This window comes from Calliphora vicina, chromosome 1, assembly GCF_958450345.1.
Source record: "Calliphora vicina chromosome 1, idCalVici1.1, whole genome shotgun sequence".
Taxonomy (NCBI): domain Eukaryota; kingdom Metazoa; phylum Arthropoda; class Insecta; order Diptera; family Calliphoridae; genus Calliphora; species Calliphora vicina.
Genome location: NC_088780.1, coordinates 57,939,687 through 57,959,396, shown reverse-complemented (window position 1 = coordinate 57,959,396; position 19,710 = coordinate 57,939,687). Strand labels below are relative to the sequence as shown.

At 30.6% G+C, this 19,710-nt stretch overlaps 3 non-coding genes across 3 annotated transcripts; 1 reads left to right on the top strand and 2 right to left on the bottom strand.

Annotated features, from left to right (window-relative positions):
* Window positions 1–4,228: 4,228 nt before the first annotated feature.
* TRNAV-CAC (transfer RNA valine (anticodon CAC)) lies at window positions 4,229–4,301 on the bottom strand. Its single transcript has one exon. It is a non-coding gene; the product is annotated as a tRNA-Val (tRNA).
* A 1,325-nt stretch (window positions 4,302–5,626) lies between these two features.
* TRNAV-CAC (transfer RNA valine (anticodon CAC)) lies at window positions 5,627–5,699 on the bottom strand. The gene has a single exon. It is a non-coding gene; the product is annotated as a tRNA-Val (tRNA).
* A 210-nt stretch (window positions 5,700–5,909) lies between these two features.
* TRNAV-CAC (transfer RNA valine (anticodon CAC)) lies at window positions 5,910–5,982 on the top strand. Its single transcript has one exon. It is a non-coding gene; the product is annotated as a tRNA-Val (tRNA).
* The last annotated feature ends 13,728 nt before the right edge of the window (window positions 5,983–19,710 follow it).

Genomic DNA, 19,710 nt, shown 5'->3' with positions numbered 1-19,710 from the left:
AATATATTATTAAGATAGAAACACTAAATATTAAAATTTTTAAAATTTAAAATACCAATCCGGTATTGCGAGCCCTAGTTTTAAACTTTAGTGTAGAGTAGCTATAATTAAATACAATGTAATGTAATAATAAAATATATAGAAAATATTGTAATGGATATTCAAAAGTTATTTATAAAATTTAATTTATTCAAAAATTAATAATAAGGGTACTCATTTAAACGCTTAAGTTTCCCATTTGTTCAATTGAGCAAATTTGCGCGACGTGTTTCATGAACGCACCTTTTCAATTTTGTGCAAGTTTATACATTAAATTTCTCTCTATTTGATACAAATGTCAAATAAAAATAAATTCAACAAAAGCCTTAAAAAATAAATTTTCAAATTGTATAAATTTTAATTTTAAAAATGTTGAATGAAAGTTAAATCTTTGGAACAAACGGTGATATACATAGTTTGTAAGATTTTATTTATGTTCTAGCTGTTGGTTAATGCTTTCATATACAATGTCATTTAATACAATCATTCTATTCTAAAGTTACACAATTTTCACATGCTCAAAATTTTTATATTTTATTTGATTTTTATTTCTTATTAATAAAAGTAAACAAAAGCAGCTGATTCATCAAATGCACAATAAATTCAAGTTTGCGAGTCTAAATTGTCGCGCAAACTTATCCGAGTTGTGCAAACGAATTTTCATACATTTTTTGACAGTTCATTTGCGAGAGTATAAAAATGCACAGATTGCACAGTTTACGAGGCATATAAGCGTTTACATGAGGACCCTTAATGTTTCAAAAGCCTGTGCATTTGGAATTTCGATGAAATTATTGTAGTATACAGTAAATTAGTTTTAATTACATATTTTCAGGTTGCTTGATATAACTAAAAACAGTTTACGTAATTCGTTTGAAAAAAAACAAGTAAGAAAGTATGGTCGGTCAAGCCCGACCGTATAATACCCTACACTAAGTAAAAGAGCAAAAACATTTTTATTTTAAAATTTTAATAATTTATATTTTTGAGTGATTTTCGGAAGTGGGCCTTATATGGGAGCTATGACCAATTATGGACCGATCACCATGAAATTAGGTCGTGTGATTTATGTCTTTATTAAAGGTAACTATGTTGAATTTTGTGTGTATACTAGGGATGCCAAACGGGACTGGGTTTTACAAATCCCGGGATTCGGGATTTTAGAAATGTAAATCCCGGGATCCCGGGATTTTTCGGGACCCCGGGATTTTTCGGGATCCCGGGATTTTTCGGGATTTCGGGATTTTTCGGGACTTCGGGATTTTAGTTAAACGTCAAAAACATCAAATTCAACAATAAAAACTATTAATTTCATTAATATTGTTACGAAATTGTACTTGAATTCAAATATAACGATTTTAAGGGCTGATTTAAAAGTAGCATAATGCTTTCAAATAACAGTGCTGTAATAGCAAACTGTAACATATCTGTGGGCAATATTGAATAAAAGCTTTCAGTTGACCATTGATCGTAAGTTGGCAACGTTGTATTCGAATTCGAATATTCAGTTAAAGAACATTGTAGAAATAGAGCTTTCTAGATGGTTATGCAGTGTTATAAATAGTGGCAGAGGTTGCAGTCGTGAGAGAGTTTATCAGAGACGCTTTTCGAATGAACATCAACTGAGTGCCTTAAAGTGTGTTTTTCAAGTGAATTCGTGTACATTATGGATTGTGTCCGTATTTCTGAGAATTTATAATTATGTGGTTGTTGTACATTTTGAATAAATAGAGAGTTGTTACAATTTTTAAACTACTAGACGGCTTTTATTTGCAATCAAAAGTATCCGGTTTATTTAAAGGAAATAAACTAACGTTTTGAAAAGGTTAAATCGTAACAATATATTTAAGTAAAAATATAACAAATCAAAAACTAATGCATTAAATTAAAATAAAATGGTCCATGATTTCCCCTAGCTCCATACAATTGTCCCCCGGAGTACTGTTTGAGCAGTCATAAATATCTTGATTATGCGGCAATCCTTATAAAATTTTGCACAAAATAAGTTGTAAGTACTCTGAAATTATACTGTAGAGTACTGCGGAAATCGGGCTACATTTACCCCTAGTCCCCTTCAGAAAATAACTTCGTAAAAGTGTAAATTGTGTAAAAGCCTGTCAATGCAAGGGAGACGTGCTGCTCCCTGATTCAAATGAAAAAATCTGGCTGCGCTTTTGGATTTGAAGCGAGATTAGTATTATAAATATGCTGAAATTTAGCTTTCTAAGTATTTTGGGTGCTTCAAAAATCTTCCTAAAATATCAAAAAACTCATAATATTTCGGGATTTGTTAATCCCGAAAAATCCCGGGATTCTTTTTCACAAATCCCGGGATTCGGGAAATCCCGATCCCGAAAAATCCCGGGATTTTCGGGATCGGGATTTCGGGATTGGCATCCCTAGTGTATACCAACATTTTTAAGCGATTTATGCACTTTAAAGTGATTTTCGGAAGCGGGTCTATATGGGAGCTATGACTAATTATGGACAAATCGTAATAAAATTTGATGACATGAATTTTGTATATATGAAACTTATTTGGAGCGAAATTTGTGTAGATACATATGTATATAAATTAAACATTTATGACCGATAAAGTTCAATTTCAAGAGGACATTTGTATGGGGGCTATGTGAAATAATGGACCGATTGCATCCAGTTTCAATAGGCTACGTCCTTGGGCCGAAAAAATTATATGTACCAAATTTGATCGAAATATCTTCAAAATTGCGACCTGTACTCTTTAAGGTGGGTGTTAGACCAATATTTTTGGGCGTTACAAACATCTGCACAAACGCATTATACCCTCCCCACTATGGTGGTGTAGGGTATAAAAATTTGTATAAATCGTTAGCCAAAAATGAGCCAATCGCTGAACACAATTTTGCGATAAAACAGTCGTCTATAAATTGTGCGAATCAATGACGTATTTTTAAAGATTGGATGATTTTGATGATATGTTTAAGTGCCAATATATCTATTCATGATGATTTGCGAGAGTATACTAATCATAAATGTCAAAAGTTCTACCGGCCTTAAAAAAACACAGTTTATTTACGATGTAAAATTCCTAGGCCTAGCTGATAAATTTACCTAAAAGGTAAATTTCAAATCAATATCTACGGATAAAAATTATCGGAACAAATCAAGCAACAGTTTATATTTTTATAATTTTTTTTTGTTAATATTCATATTTTCCGTATTGCCGGGCGAAGGGACTTTAAACTCTGGGGTGTATCGATCACCGGCTTCGCTAAAATCACTTTTTCTGTATATCAAAATTTTCTGAAGTACTGTCATAAAAATTCAAAAAGTAATTTTTGGTTCAAAATATTAATAAACAGTTCCATATTATATATCATATTAAAGGTATTTTGAAGCACTATTCAATGATAGCCATTATGATCAGATTATATTCCAAATACATGAGAAATTTACTATTATATATATTGACTTTAAATGCATATAACTATTAAACTAATAGAGAGCAGACAAAAATTTTAACATTTTTGTGCTTATAAGTATGAGAGCTATAAACACCAAAAAAATTATTCAAATGCAAGCTGTTTCGATGATCTATGCCAAATTATCAAATATGTTTACTCCATAAAAGGGGGTTTTCACTGTCTATAATACAAAATCAAATTGATTGTCAAAATGTATTTTCATAAGTATAGGGAAAAATTCGTTTCATTTCTGTAGTTAAATATTTTAGGAAGGAAATGTAAATGACAATTAAAACAATAGCGGTATTCACAATGTAGAGTACTTGGTCTGGTAATGTAGTAAAAGAGCACAATATCAAAAAACTAAAAACAAAATACATTACAAATTGAAATGTTTCTCAATAAATAGCTTTTCTGCTTTTTTACTAGGCCAAGTACTCTACATTGTGAATTCCTCTAATATAAAATTAAAAACAAAAATCCAAATCAATAAAACAAACAAATGATTTATTATGAAAAATAATATTGTTTGAACATTTTGCAAAAGTTTACTACATTCCATGATACAATACTTTCTTTAATTTGATATTTAATTTGTATTAATACAATGTGTTGTAGTTTAAAACCCCTTTAAGTAACTATGTACTGATAGATATCTATTTGTTAAAATTACGCTCATAATGTAAGAAATTATAAAAAAATCCATAAAATTTAGAAATAAAATTAAAAAAAAATTTGTGACTTGTTTCCGCCCGGGTTCGAACCGGGGACCTTGTGCGTGTGAAGCACACGTGATAACCACTACACTACGAAAACTAACTGTGGTTCAGCTGCTAATTAATGGTTTTCTTGGTTTGAAATAATCTACACAAAAAGCTCTATGTACGCCAAGAAAAATAAGCTTTGTGATTTAACAAACAGCCACAGTGGCAAACAATTGTTAAACAATTATCAGTCTTAGGAACTAAAAGATATAAAATTATTTATTATGTACATACTTTTATTTTTATATGTTTTCAATTAAAATAAAATTTAGGAGTTTCCCAGCATTGAATTGACAATAATTACAATTAATTACATAAACATTTTGAGGCATGTACAAACATATTTATATTGTACTCTGATAACAATGTTTATTTATTGTTATTAAAAACCCCTTACAATGCACAATAAATGAAAGTTAAATAACAATTTCAACAAAGGATCTTTTCAATGAAAAATCACATTTTATAGGATATTAAACAAATTTTACGATGATGTTACAAAAGGAGAGAAAGACCTTTTTCTCTCATCGTTGAACATCAAACAATTCAAACACACACACATTTTTATGAGCGGTCATAAAATAACAGGGCGTTCCTAGGGTAATTATTAAACAGTATCTCTCCATGAAATGGACCTCACCTTTCGTCGTTTAAAAAACATTAAAATCTGGTAGAAAAAAACCAACAAAACAATCACATTGACAAGTGTTTTTAAATATTTGTAAACATTCATTCCATGGTTAAAAACACATATGAAAAAATATCCCCCCAAAAAATATAAATAATTAAATTAATAAATAAACATGTGGAATCATTAAAAATCCATAAATATCCATAAATATTTGTAGTCGTCAGTCTGATCAAAGCCACATTAAAGACACTCCTTTTGTCAATCAGTGTGTGAAGTGATAGTTTTGTGGTGACATGACAAGTGCGTAGCGGAATTCTGTTGAGATCTTGAACTTGATCTTGATTTTGTGTTTCAAATTTACGATCAATTAATGTCATATGAAATGTGTGTCTGTGAGTGAAAACTGGCGCGGCGCACTCTCCTTTCTTGTAACTCCAACAAACACACTGATTTAGGGCACATGCAACAATGACACAAAAGGAATTGTTAAATAAGAGTATTCTTCTTGGTGTGTCCATTGTTATGCCCCTGAGTGTTGAACAACAAACATTTAACGCAACAAATTCAATGGGCGTCATTCAAGAGATTTTGTAGAACAAATATAATTAGAAATTCTATTCTTTGAATATTCATGATAATGATGTTTACCGTAACAATTTAGTTTTCTATTGCTATTGTTAACAAATAATTAATTCTCTAGAAAAAAACCAAAAGAAAATTGAACAAAAAAAATTAAAATATTTGATTGTTTCCGCCCGGGTTCGAACCGGGGACCTTGTGCGTGTGAAGCACACGTGATAACCACTACACTACGAAAACCTTGTGAATTGTTTGTCAATTTTGCAATATAGGCTAAAGCAGACAAAAGTTATCAATAAAAGGATTTAAATGTGGATGTAAATCTGATTTCAGATCTAAGAAACACTTTTCTTAATGTAGTTTTATTGATGTTGGTCCAGATTATATTTCAACCGGATTATGGATCTTACCAACTAATTTAAATTGCTGTTTTGACAAGAGCCCCTCAAGGTTTTCGTAGTGTAGTGGTTATCACGTGTGCTTCACACGCACAAGGTCCCCGGTTCGAACCCGGGCGGAAACAATTCACTTTTTTTTTTTTTTAAATTACCAGGGATACCGGAATATGCATACAGAGAAACTGGAATTTTTCAAGAAATAAAATAGATTTTTTTAATTTTTTTATTTGATGTAGATTACAAACCTTCATTGTGATTTTTTACATACATATTACACCGTACGACACGAACCGGATGATATACGTCTGAAAGAATAAATTAAATCGAGAAAAACTGCGTTTTCAGTTTTTTCATTTTGTGATCCTGTTTCCTTTTCAGAGGAGTACATTTTTAAAAAAATGTTTTAAAATACTTCTGATCATCCTACTATGCCAAATTTGGTGTCAAATGATCAAGAAGAGTTGTAGAATATTTCGTTTAATTTTTATTTTATCCTTTCAGGATCAAAAATGTCCTTTCAAATGTTTATCCTTGAATATTCTTTTAGATTTCCAATAATTTTTTTTCAAAAAAATAGTGTGTTAACATGCCAAATTTTCATCCTACTATCTTCACTACTTAAGTGTTAAAAAATATTTTAAATTTGCATTATTTGATTTTTTATATTTTATTTTAATATTTCATTCGAAAAAAGTATAACAAAAACCGTTGTGAAAAGCAACGAAGAATACTTTTTAATAAACAAGTAAAATGTATATATTTGACCAAAAAAATATAAAAATACTCTAAACTATTTTTTTTTTAAAATACGCATTATCATTTTTAATTATTTAATATTTATGTTTTAATTGATACATATTTTACAGACATTAATTCTTATTATTATTTTTTTCAATAAAATACTTACATATGTATCTATTTTGAATTATGTTCTGTAGCTAATTTTTCACATGGTTGATTTTATTAGAACTACATTAGAGAAAAGTCAAGTCAAAATACAACTTTATTTTTAATAATTTCTTATATTTTGAAAGACATGATTTCATGACAATTTAATTGTCCAGACAATTTCATTTCGCGTGAACAATTTGACGTTTTGTTATGATTGCGACATTCCTACAGCTGTCAGTTGTAAAACTATTAAAAGATTTTTTTTTTCAAGAAATTGAACATATAATAGAAATGATCTATGTTAGTAAAATATGGTAATAAAGAAGGTGAACAATACAAGCAGTGGTTCTTAAATGATCTTTATTTAGGCGGAAACTTAAATCATTCAATTAATTTAATCGACATAATACAATTTTGATGTTCATTATTTTCAGATAAATACGGGAAAAAAATATACAAAAAAAATCCAGAATTATATCATCAACAATGGTGAGATGATGTTTAGAAGAAATCTCGTATAACTGTAGATTGCTGAAGGTGTATGTAGCAGGGCAGTTAATGTATTCTAAAGTTAGATGTGCATGTTCATCGGCCCATTTAAGAGAACAAATTGATAACTTTGTCTGAACACAATTCAGTTTTTATAGATTTTTTGTGAAAAAATTTTGAATTTTTTAGATTCTTATATTTGAACTAAACTAATGATTTATTTTCGGAAGTGGGCCTTATATGGGAGCTATGACCAATTATGGACCGATCATCATGAAATTAGGTCGTGTGATTTATGTCTATATGAAAGTCATTTATGTTGAATTTTGTGTGTACACCAACATTTTTAAGAGACTTATGCATGTTAAAGTGATTTTCGGAAGCAGGTCTATATGCGAGCTATGAGTAATTATGGACCGATCGTAACATATTTTGGTGACATGAATTTTGTATATATAAAACTTATCTGGAGCGAATTTTGTGTAGATATATGTATAAATTAAATATTTATGACCGATAAAGTCCAATTTCGGGAGGACATTTGTATGGGGGCTAGCTGAAATAATGGACCGATTTCAGTCATCGGGCCGAAAAAATTATATGTACCAAAGTTGATCGAAATATCTTCAAAATTGCGACCTGTACTCTGCGCACAAGGTTTACATGGACAGCCAGCCAGACGGACGGACATCGTTTAATCGACTCAGAAAGTGATTCTAAGTCGATCGGTATTTAACATCTGCACAAACGCATTATACCCTCTCCACTATGGTGGTGTAGGGTATAATAAATTCTGCTAAACCCTGAAATGCTTTATATTATTTCTATTTGTAATGCCATTTGTAGGCTGATTATTTCTGTTTAATATTATCCTTTGAGCTCTATGTACTTTGTCCAACGTTTCTTAAATTGTTTATCCCTTCCAAAAAGTAAGATCTATCGAGGTTATAAAAGTAGTTATTTTTGTGAGATGATTTTATCGTTGGAGTCAAATCTCTTTCTACAGTTTTGGAAACAAGAAATTGTCACTTGGGGCTAAATCCGAAGAATAGGGCGGAAGAAGAAGCATTTCATGGATTTTTGCCATGGAAACTGCACATGTGTGTACCCATCTTGCGGAAAGCTTTCTCATACCCAAGTGATCATTCAAAAATGATACCAATCGATCATTTAAGATGCCTACACCTTCCACAATCTCTTGCACTTTCAATTTCCGATCGGCTAACATTATCAACATTATCGTGATTTTTTCAATTGTTTTGGGACTAGAGACCTCAACTGAGAGTACAGAACGTTCTGTATCTTTTTACTGATCTGGAGTAGATCTAACGCTCTTTGGCGAACAATTTAAGTTTTAATTAAAACATAATTTTGGGTAACAAAACATAATTTTGCGTATTTTTGATTTGTTTCCCTTTAAATTGTTTATTATTTATAAAAATATATCACGAATGCATATATGTACCATGCATATATGTACTGTATATATATGTATATTATTTGCAATCGATGGTTTTCTATTAAAAGTAAGTAAACTGAAATAATACTTTTATAATTGGTACCACCTACGTTCGATGTGAACAACGCTTGCCCAATCTTTAGGAAATAGCCTGTCATGAGACTTGAATTTAATAGATTCGACAGTTGTGATACTCCCTGTTTCAGATGACATGGATAAATATAATTTAGACAATGAGATTTGTAAAGCCTAAATTTCTATAGCGTCCATAGTGTCTCGCTCCTGAAATCCTCATGTTTCAGATTATTTGATCCATCTTATGAGCCCGTATATTTTAATTCATTGGCCAAAACTTAGTGACTTTATGTAGCTAAGGTATGAATTGTTGTTGCAATTTAACAGATCAGAATATAGGTATATGATGTTAACATAATTATTTAGAGACCACCCACTTCAGCGTGTAAAACAAAAAATAATATTTGTTATATAATGTAGGTCAGTGAACTTGAATACAATCAAATTGACACCGACACGATCATAAAAGACTCCAAAATGATACACAGAATATTTTATTACACACATCCTATAAAGCGACACCTACAAAAAGTATTTAAATCTTTAAATCCGTAGACGCTCAATAAAAAATAAATGTTCTTTAAATGATCAATGATCAAGGAATTAAAAACGCAGACAGAACAGCGCACTCATACAAAACAATACAAATCTGACTATAAATCTGATAAAATGATTAAGAAGATAAAAACAATTGAGATTGAGATTTATTAGATAAATTTTAAGGGGTATGTACGAGTAACAATGTATGATAAAAGTTCTTTATTTAAATAAATAAATAAAAAAACGACAATAACTAGTGATGTGAACAAAATATTCCAAAATGCATTCAAGAAGGTGTTCAATAAGAAACGAAGCGTTTTAATAACAATAACGTGAGACATTGATCATAAAGTAAGTAACTTTTGGAGACATACGAAGGTCGTATGATATTTTATGTCTAAAATAAAAGTTTTAAGCATAATTTCCATATCTTTTAACAACTAAAACTACTTTGACAACCCTCCTGCTTTCACTTTAAATCTTTAAACGGCATTTAAAAACAAAAAACCACACCAAAAAATAAAGTCAAGTGCGTTTTGTTATTTTGGAAGTCGTACACAATGGAATTTTAGGTACCAACCGGCGGTGATGATGAAGATCATGGCGATGGTGGTGGTGGTGCTGGTGATGACGAAGATGACGATCTCAATTGATGATGCAGTGATTTATTTTTATTGGCTCACATTCCCATTGATCACATTGATTACAATCAACTCAAAAGACCAAAAATGAAATCAGAAAAAACCAATATATAAATCAATAATAATGATCACATGATATATGGAGTGGCGTTTATTTTAAATTTATATTAAATTTAGTTGTGCAAAATTTAAAGCAATTTAAACAAATGTTTGGTATATTGACCCGAACTAACCCGAAGTAATTAATATTCAGCAAAATTTTGCAAACATATGTAAATATGTTTGAGAATATCTTTATTATTTATGTTAAAACAAGTAACAAAGTATGGTCGGTCAAGCCCGACTATATTATAAATACCCTACACCAAGTAAATGAGCAAAAAGATTTTTCTTTTAAAATATCAATAATTTATATTCGTGAGTGATTTTCAAAATGGGCCTTTTTAAGAGATTTATGCACGTTAAAGTGATTTTCGGAAGAGGGTCTATATGGGAGCTATGACTAATTATGGACCGATCGTAACAAAATTTGGTGACATGAATTTTTTATATATATAACTTATTTGGAGCGAAATTTGTGTAGATACATATATGTACCAAATTTTATCCAAATATCTTCAAAATTGCAACCTGTACTCTGCGCACAAGGTTTACATGGACTGCCAGCCAACCAGCCAGACGGACGGACATCGTTTAATCGACTCAGAAAGTGATTCTAAGTCGATCGGTATACTTTAAGGTGGGTGTTAGACCAATATTTTTGGACGTTACAAACATCTGCATAAGCGCATTATACCCTCCCCACTATGGTTGTGTAGGGTATAAATACTGACACATTTAAGGTCAATGTAATTTTCACAATTTTAAAAATTTGGATCATTGCCTAATAAACAAGAAAATTTAAAAATGTGACAGATGCTTACCAATTCCTAGGTGTTGTGATCAATGTAAAACAACTCATCAGTTAAGGTCAGATTTGAAATGATACCAACAAATGCAAATTGACGCTGTGACAGATTAAACAAATTAAGATGAGGTAAATTTTTGACAGTATTCACTTATATGATTCATGTGAGATTTTCTATTTCTGTAAAAATTAACCTCTGGAATCATGAATTTAACTCCAAATAATATTGGATTTAAGTAATGTTCTCTGATAAAACAAGTAAGAGAGCTAATTCGGCTGTGCCGAATCTTATATACCCTTCACCTAATTATACTTCAAAATACAAATTTTAAATAATTTTAGGAAAATTTTTTTTTCCAAAGTTGTATTTTTATTTTTTTTCGAATTCTTGTTATTTTTAAATTAAAAAAATAATTTTTTTAAATTTAAAATTTTTTTTTGGTGTAAAAAATCCGCGTTAAAAATTTTTTTTCCGATTTTGACCCATTGTAGGTCCAACTTACTATGGCCTTATATACGTCGTTGCAAAGGTCTTTGGAATATCTATTAGATATCCATATTGTCTATATTAACCTTTAAATGCATGATTTTTACTTTTTTTTTTCTATAAAGTATCAAATATATTATATTATATTCGTCTAAATGAAGTGGAACTGGAATGTAGACAATTGGCAACAATATGCATTAAAGGGTTAATGACTGAGTAATCCAGATATAGGTAAAAAATAGATAAAAATCGAGGATGTCCTGGTTTTTTCCTCATATCTCAGCCATTAGTGGACCGATTTTGCGGATTTTAAATAGGAAACTTCTCGGAAGCATGTCTGACAGAATTATTGAAGATTTGGATCCCGAGGATATCTGGGGTCTTCAGAAAATTGATTTCAACAGACATTGCTTAATCGACTCCGCTATCTATAAGGATCCAGAATATACATATATACTTTATAGGGTCGGAAAATTATATTGCGGAAGTTACAAACGTAATGACAAACTTATATATACCCTTCACACCAAGGTGAAGGGTATAAAGAGCTTGTTGAACATAATCTTAATCCAAACGAAGTTGCAAGATTTTGATGTTTAGGGTAGGTTGTCGATCACATCCACGTTATTGGTCATCCCCAAATTTTGAAAGTTGTAGAGTTGTCTGTGGTAACTGTTTATCTCATAACGTAGTTCATAAATGTTGCATATTTCTGGTTATTCATTCTAGTCCACAAACCATTCTGATTGTAAGGCACCTGGTGGCACTATAGGCTTTTTCAAAGGATTATATGCAATCAATATTGGGAGTTATTTCATTGGGTCACCACTTTGACCAAGGACAAATTTGAAGATTTATTTTTATATATCTTGGTGATCGGTTTTTGACTTGAACTGAATACCACCTCAATTATACATATTGGGTTTCTCGATTACTGAATCACAGAGGTAGACAGCTGTAAATTGTCCCCAGAAAATAGAATTCAATTTCCACCATTCTTATTATTGGGAGAGAACTAAACTGTAACAGGAGTCATATGAACTCGAATCCTAGTGAGTGAGGAAAAGCTACAGTATTTGCCGATTATTCAAAGAATGCATTTTAACTAAACTGTCCGACAAATAAGTAATTATGTTCCAAAATTGCTTGCATCCAGAAGAGTTATTAGAGTTATTAAAAACATATGTAACTTCAAAAAGTTACTTGATTATGATTTAATCCATGAAAACCTACATAGCCTATCTATATGGTCTATTGCTGTCTTAAAATTGGGAGTTAATCCGAAAAATTTTAAAACCTCTCAAATAATAAGACCATACTATCTTCAAATGAAGATAGTATGGTCAAATAATATCTTCAATTGAATCTATCCTACAATAGTTAATGAGTAAGCAACCAAAATTAAGCTTGACTATAAAGTAATCCTGTATAAAACCATTTTATAACCAATTTGGAAGTATGGAATCCATCATTAGTAAAGGAAAATATTTTTTGTAAACTTCAAAACCCTTCGAATCGGCTGCAGGACTTCTTGTATAGAGCCAAAAACTAAGGTTTATTAGAGTCAATTTCTTATTATTAGGAATGTAATTGTTGGGCATGTAGGAAAAAGGTAGATTAAATAAATAAAATATGGCCCTTTTATTACCGTCATATATCGGCGGCTCTTGTTGGGCTTTTACAGGCTGTATTGACAGGACACTACTTGACATTTTGATCAGGCCCAAAAAGCATTTTTACTGGAATTCAAATTGAAAGCAAGTGTAATTCAAACAATTATATTATACTTTATTTCAATAGCATTATCCAGTAAAAAGGAAACATAAATTCAAGCCATATCACCGTGGTTCCAAATCAAAATCTAGGTGGACAAAATTATTTGGCGATCTTTTAAAGATCAATATAAACTTTTTTTCAAGTTACAGTAGGGTCTAGATATATATATAAAAAACATTAATAAAAAATTAAAAAAATACGTTTTCATGTCTTTCTGAAACTAAATTTTTAAAAAGATCTGTATTTACTATATTTCAAGTTACAGTAGGGTCTAGATATATAAAAATCAATAATAAATAAAGAAATATTTCTAAAAATTTCATTCCGTAAAAATAAAAAAAAAGTATTTCGGCGGGTGCTGGCGGCTACAATTTTTTTACAAAGACATTGCCCAGAAGTTTCTTTAAATGATCTATATAGTCTTTGGACGGGCTTCGACGGTCTTTTTTTTTGGCAAGCTATATAACATTCTTAGAAAAAAAAATATCAGTATATTTGAGAACCAAGTTTAAAGGACTATAACAGGAAAATGGAGAGGCCCATAAATATAAGATATACATTTAATAAAAGCCTATATCAATGTTTATCTATGCTTTGAAGTATGAATTTCTATATGGTAAAACAATTGACATATATCTAATTTAGTAATGCAGTAAAATATTAAAAAAAGTTAACGAAAATATGATTCAAAATTTGTTGAACTTCTGGCGCTTCTGTCGAGAAAACGAAATGTCTAATTGAAAAACCCATTTGTATTGGAGGAGAGCAGATTGTCAGCTTCCGAAAAAATTTAGTTTTTCCAAATTCTGAAGATACCGATTTTCATAATTTTGTCCACCTACATTTTCATTAGGAACCATAGTGCATATGTTTTTTGTTTAAAAAAATATTTAATTTTCAAATATTTTTCAAGTTTAAAACATAATTACATTTGCATTCAAGTCAAATTCCAACAAAATTTGTATGTGTTTGAATTTTTGGGGCTTTTGTGCTTATTGGGGGACCTCGACATTAGGGTGTCTCGGAGAAGGATATTCGGAATATGTATTCGTTTATTTGTTTTACCGAAGCGGTGACAGTCCTTTTTCTAAAATCATTTCTTGGGTACAAAATGACGAATATGGATAAGTGAAATAATTGGTGAGATAGTTTCTCAGTATCAGCTCTGCTCTATCTTTGATTAGGACCTCGACATTAAGGAATATATTTCAGCATGAATAATGGGGTGTATCGGAGAAGGATATTCGGAAGATGTATTCGTTTATTTGTGCTATATTCGTGTTTACTGGGCAAACGAGGTTCGAAAGACTAAGATCATTTGGTAGATCCAAAGTGACGATTACTGATAAATGATATAATTTTGGAAAAGCTATGATTTGCAAGTTCTTCCCAGATTGTGAATGAATCTAAAAGATACAAAGTGGCAGGAACTGTATTTGAATTTGGCCATCTTGACAAGGTATAGAAATCGATTTCAATATGGATATTACTCCGGAGTAGAATCGATAGTGTTGATACCGCGCAATATATTGTTGACCACGCTGTGATTAAGGTCAACAATATAGTCTGCGGTCGGTGATATCAAAGTTCTTCTGGTGGATACAAGTGTCAGCCGATTATAAATATAGCCAAGTGAATGTATTTAATTATAATTTATTTTTACAACCAACCATAGAGAAATATAGAGTGGAAACTAGAAAAATCTCAAACTAAAAAAATACTTCAAATAATCACACATACGTGTGTTGTTTTTGTTTTCACATAGTTTTTTCTACTAATACATACTCAACACTTAGGTTTCTGACAACTGAGTTAGGTCTTTGACAGGAGAGTTTCCGCTCTATGTCTATTCTCTGTGCAATCAACCTATTGGATGTTTGATTATGTTCTTATTTTTTTGCTTATGTTTTGATATTCATTTTGAAAATAAAATTATTTATTTTTAGTTATTATTTTTGCTCTACCCTGTTAAGTTGGTTGAATCGATAAACGTTAATTATACTCGTATATTTACATAATTATTCACTGAGGTATAGTAAGTTTATTTCCCACAAAATCAGTGTCGCTAAGAGCATTGTATTCCTTTATTTTTGCACGGAAGCCAACTGATTATGGTAACTTTTATTTAGAATTCTTAAACGGTAATGGCGCGTAGTTTGAATCAAAGTCATGTGGCCTATCGAATAATAAAATAAATGAAAAATTTTATTTGAATAATTTTGGCACCTTCTCACCAGAAGCATGACATTTCCAAATGAATTATTATATAATAACAGTTAAATTGACAAGGAGTTATTTTAAATTGCACAATTATAAAGTGTGAGAAATGGAAATATTTTCAGAAGCCAAACACACTGAGCGAAAATTATATAAAATACGATTAAGTGGCCGGATCAGTAACAATAAATCCCGTTTCAAAATCAAACAATTTCTAAATCTTGTACTATTTTTCCGTTGAGTGTAAGTTCAAAATCGTCATCATATTTATGCTGAAATTAAAATGCATAAAGCGTTAAATATTGGTGGTAATGACTGCTGCTTTTTTAGCCAAAGTCTACTTGTTTATTTTTTTTTTAAGTTGTGGCTTGTTCCAGTGTCTTGTGGTTGAGGAACTTCTACATAAAATTATGACAAACATTTGTCATTTCTTTGTTTAATGTGGGAGCAAAGAAATCCCCATCAATAGTGACCAACTGAAAAGCTCAAGAATAATATTAAATAAAATATAAATTTCAAAGTTGAAGTCATAATCAAATTGGCCATTATTATTGCCATAAATATCGTGTTGAATTGACAATTAAATAATTTGTAAATCACGTTCTTAACATGATTATAATGCATGATATAAAATAAAATACAAATAAATATTAAATTCCTTTATAAGAATGAGAGAAATAAAAGAAAATATAGTTGATAAGTGTTTTAAATGCAAAATATACTCGTTATAAATATGATATTTTTCTATGTTCTCTAACACAACATGGAACTGATTTCATTTAGCAACTCCTGGTTGGCCTTTCAGCGCCCGAAGTGTTACAAGTTTTTTTTCAGTGGCCATAAATTATCATCTTATCTTAATTTTATGTATCTTCCCATAATAATATTTATTTAGATTTTTATTTTCTATTCTTTTAAATAAAATAAAGTCAAAATAGATTGATTGTCCCATTAGCGCTAATTAATGTAAATATTTATTTCATTATTTACAACTGCAGGCTAAAGCGTTAAAATCAATTTGTTAAACACTCTACATTTGGGAGTATTGTATAGACTGGTGGTACACATTTGTATTCTTGAATAAAGCCGAGTTTTTTAGATAATTTAGTTTGGAAGGGGTGTGCACTTCTACTCGGAGACCATAGGCCATTGTAATTCCCTTCAAGAGTCTAATAGAAGACAAATTATGCCCTTCCTGAAAGAGGGGGACATGAAGAAAATAATGAAGAACGATAGTGTTTCAGAGATAGTAGAAGGAAAAATTGGTTCACTGTAGAATGTTCTTTAAATAGCCAATCTATTCCCTTGATAAAACCTAGTAAGTTACTCAATTTACAGCCAGCAACACCACCAGTTAAACATAATTTACTCTACTGTCTCCAACTCCTCTACATCCTCACACACCCTACAAAAAGCCTGTGGTATTGTCCCATTTACCAATGAAGTCCAAAATTGAGCAGTTGCCCACTATCAGTGACCGGTTATTTGGTTTGCCTTTGCCATCCAGTTTTGGACAAAAGATCTTTTACACTTGACAATCCGTCCTATTATTCCAGGATTGGTTGGTGGAGTCACGGAATCTTTTAAACATTAGCTTGTAGTGGTGACATATCGGAGGTCTTTCTCCCCTTTCCCTAGTAACATGGTCTAGATCAGAGCCATGTCTGGCCAGTTCATCTACCTCCTCATTTCTCTGCATGTTACAGTGCCCTGGTACCCAACACAATCTGATTGAGTAGTGTACCAATAACTCATCAAGAGCTCTCCTGCAGTCTTTCACTGAGCTAGAATGTATTGAGTGACATTTCAAAGCCTTAAGTGCCGCCTGTTTGTCGATATAAATTGCACAAACGAAAAAAATATTTATTTAATTTTTTTGAAATTTATTTTTTGGGGGTTGAAATAAAAGCTACCTTATAACTTTTTGATAAAAAAAGAGTTCAAATAAACTTAATTTTTGCAGAAATTATGGAATAAAAAGCGGAAAAATCTATTTATAAAACCTTTCCAGATCAAATATAATACAAATAATTTGAGAATTGTTTGAATTTTTAAATTTAATTGTAATACAATTTTGTTATAATTTTTAAGGTCGCTTTTTTACAACTCTGTGTGTTTGAGGAGTGTGGTGAAAGTGGTTTGAAAACCAATACATATAAATAAAATGATACCAATACATCCCAAGAGTTAGGTTTTTTTTGACAACCGACTTAGGTTTTTTTCGACAGCATGTTATTATTCTTTGTTTTATTTTCTTATTTTAAAAATAACGAAGCTTTGACCGATACCAACACTTTTTGCAATACAAAATAGAATTTCTTCTTCAAATCGAGTCATTAAATTAAACATCTGTACTAAAGTTCGATTATTATTAAATAATTGACTGAAAAATTAAAATGTATCAGATTTAGTTGATGTTAGATTTTAAGTCAAAATGTATGATTGTCCCAAAAATATAATAGCTGTCTGATGTTTGCAGGACTTTGCTAGCTGTTCCTCGACTTGAGGAAATTGTATTTGATAAATATGAGTGCATTGCTGGCCGCCGTAGGGTATCCCAATCTATTATTCTTTGAATAATGTATTCAGTGGTAGTGTTAGTAAAAGTGTCAACCTTTATAAATTGAATTAAATTCATTTAAGCGATTTGTGAATAGAAAATTATTATTGTTATTAAAAGGCAAGTCAATTTAGGTTTAATATTTATAATTAATAATTCGATAAGAAGAAATAATGACTATTAAAGGAGCTAAAAATTGTAAGACAATTCTGACAAATTGTTGACATTAATAAAGCAGTTGTGGAAACGAGTTCTTAAATACATAAGAAAATATGCATTTAGTTTAATAAAATATTTAATAATGCAAAAAGGAGGGGCTGGTTTGCTAACTGTTATACTTTTGCAATAATAATAATAAGAGTTAATATAAAAATAAATCATTTCAGGTTCAATTAATTTATCTATCGTCATTTGGTTGAAATTTTAATGACATTTGCCAAACAAGTCTCAGCAGAGTTCCCAAATGTTTTCAGGATATATGAAATAAATGTCATAACACAGAATAGAAGCAAAATATTTGTTTTGATATTCAACGATTACCGAGCATCTTCGAAAAACTAGATAGAGGTTCTCTAGGATACGCTAACGGGGACTTCGTCTAATGTTGGTATAGTACCCATCTCAGAACTTTTAAATAAATTACTAAATAACATGTAAGTTATTGGAATCTAACTACAATTGTAATCTTTTATTCATCTTGCCCTATAAGATTTATTCCCATCTCGTGTTTCCTAAGAAACAACTTCTCCCAATCTCGTGGTTCCTAAGGAACAAAATTCCCCATCTCGTGTTTCCTAAGAAACAATTTATCCCTAATATCTCCTCTACAACCAATCCCTGGTTTCTCTCTTTCATTTTAGGAAAATATCACCTCTGATCCTTTTCCTATATATCTAATTGTATATCTCATACAGTTATTTATCCCTAATTAATAATTAATCAGTAATTAAATAATTATTATTGAATTATAATAAAGTTAGTAATAATATTACTAACATTTATTCACTAACTAATGGAAAATATTCGAAAGGAGGCTTTGGAAAGTTCATTTTATACTAACGGAACTAAGGAACTAGTATACAAGTACATATATATATATTTTATTGAGAATATTGGAAAAATTATAAGCGCAATGACAATAATATTTACTCTTACTAGGGTTTGTCAATTATTCGAATCTAATTTTAATCGAATAAAAATTCAAAAAATGCATTCAAGATGAAAATTCAATTTTCAGATGTAGTTTTGGAAATATTTGTTAATTGTCATTGAGAATGCAAGCCGTACGAGAAACTGCAAGAGTTTAAAATCGAATGGCATGTCGGTCTGACCTACTGGGATCTGTGGTATCAAAACGTCTTCTCATTTGTACTATCCTATAAGTATCGTTGCATCTATGACGTCATTCATCAGGTTTTTTTTATCGCAAGTTGGGTGCCATTACAAAGACGTGGTTGATTTATGTTTCGTTACATTATGATTACCGATCCAACATTTAGTTGGAGATTGTGAGGCGGTAGTCGGGATAATTCTAGCGAGTTTAAAAACACGGTTGGATACTTGACGTCATCATCTTGGCAAGTAACGGAATCCACCGAATTTTACGTCATCAATTCGATAGCAATTTCACTTTGAATCTTAACATTCTATTCGTCGACATCAATATTTTCACAGCCAATATAGCACGTTCACTCAAGCAATCATGATTTTTGTAATTTTGTGCAATGTTTGGAAATACCTTTCGGATGAGTCAACCGGGATTTTGTCATTGCCAATGTTCAGCAATTGTTTGGAAAATACTTCTCCAGATT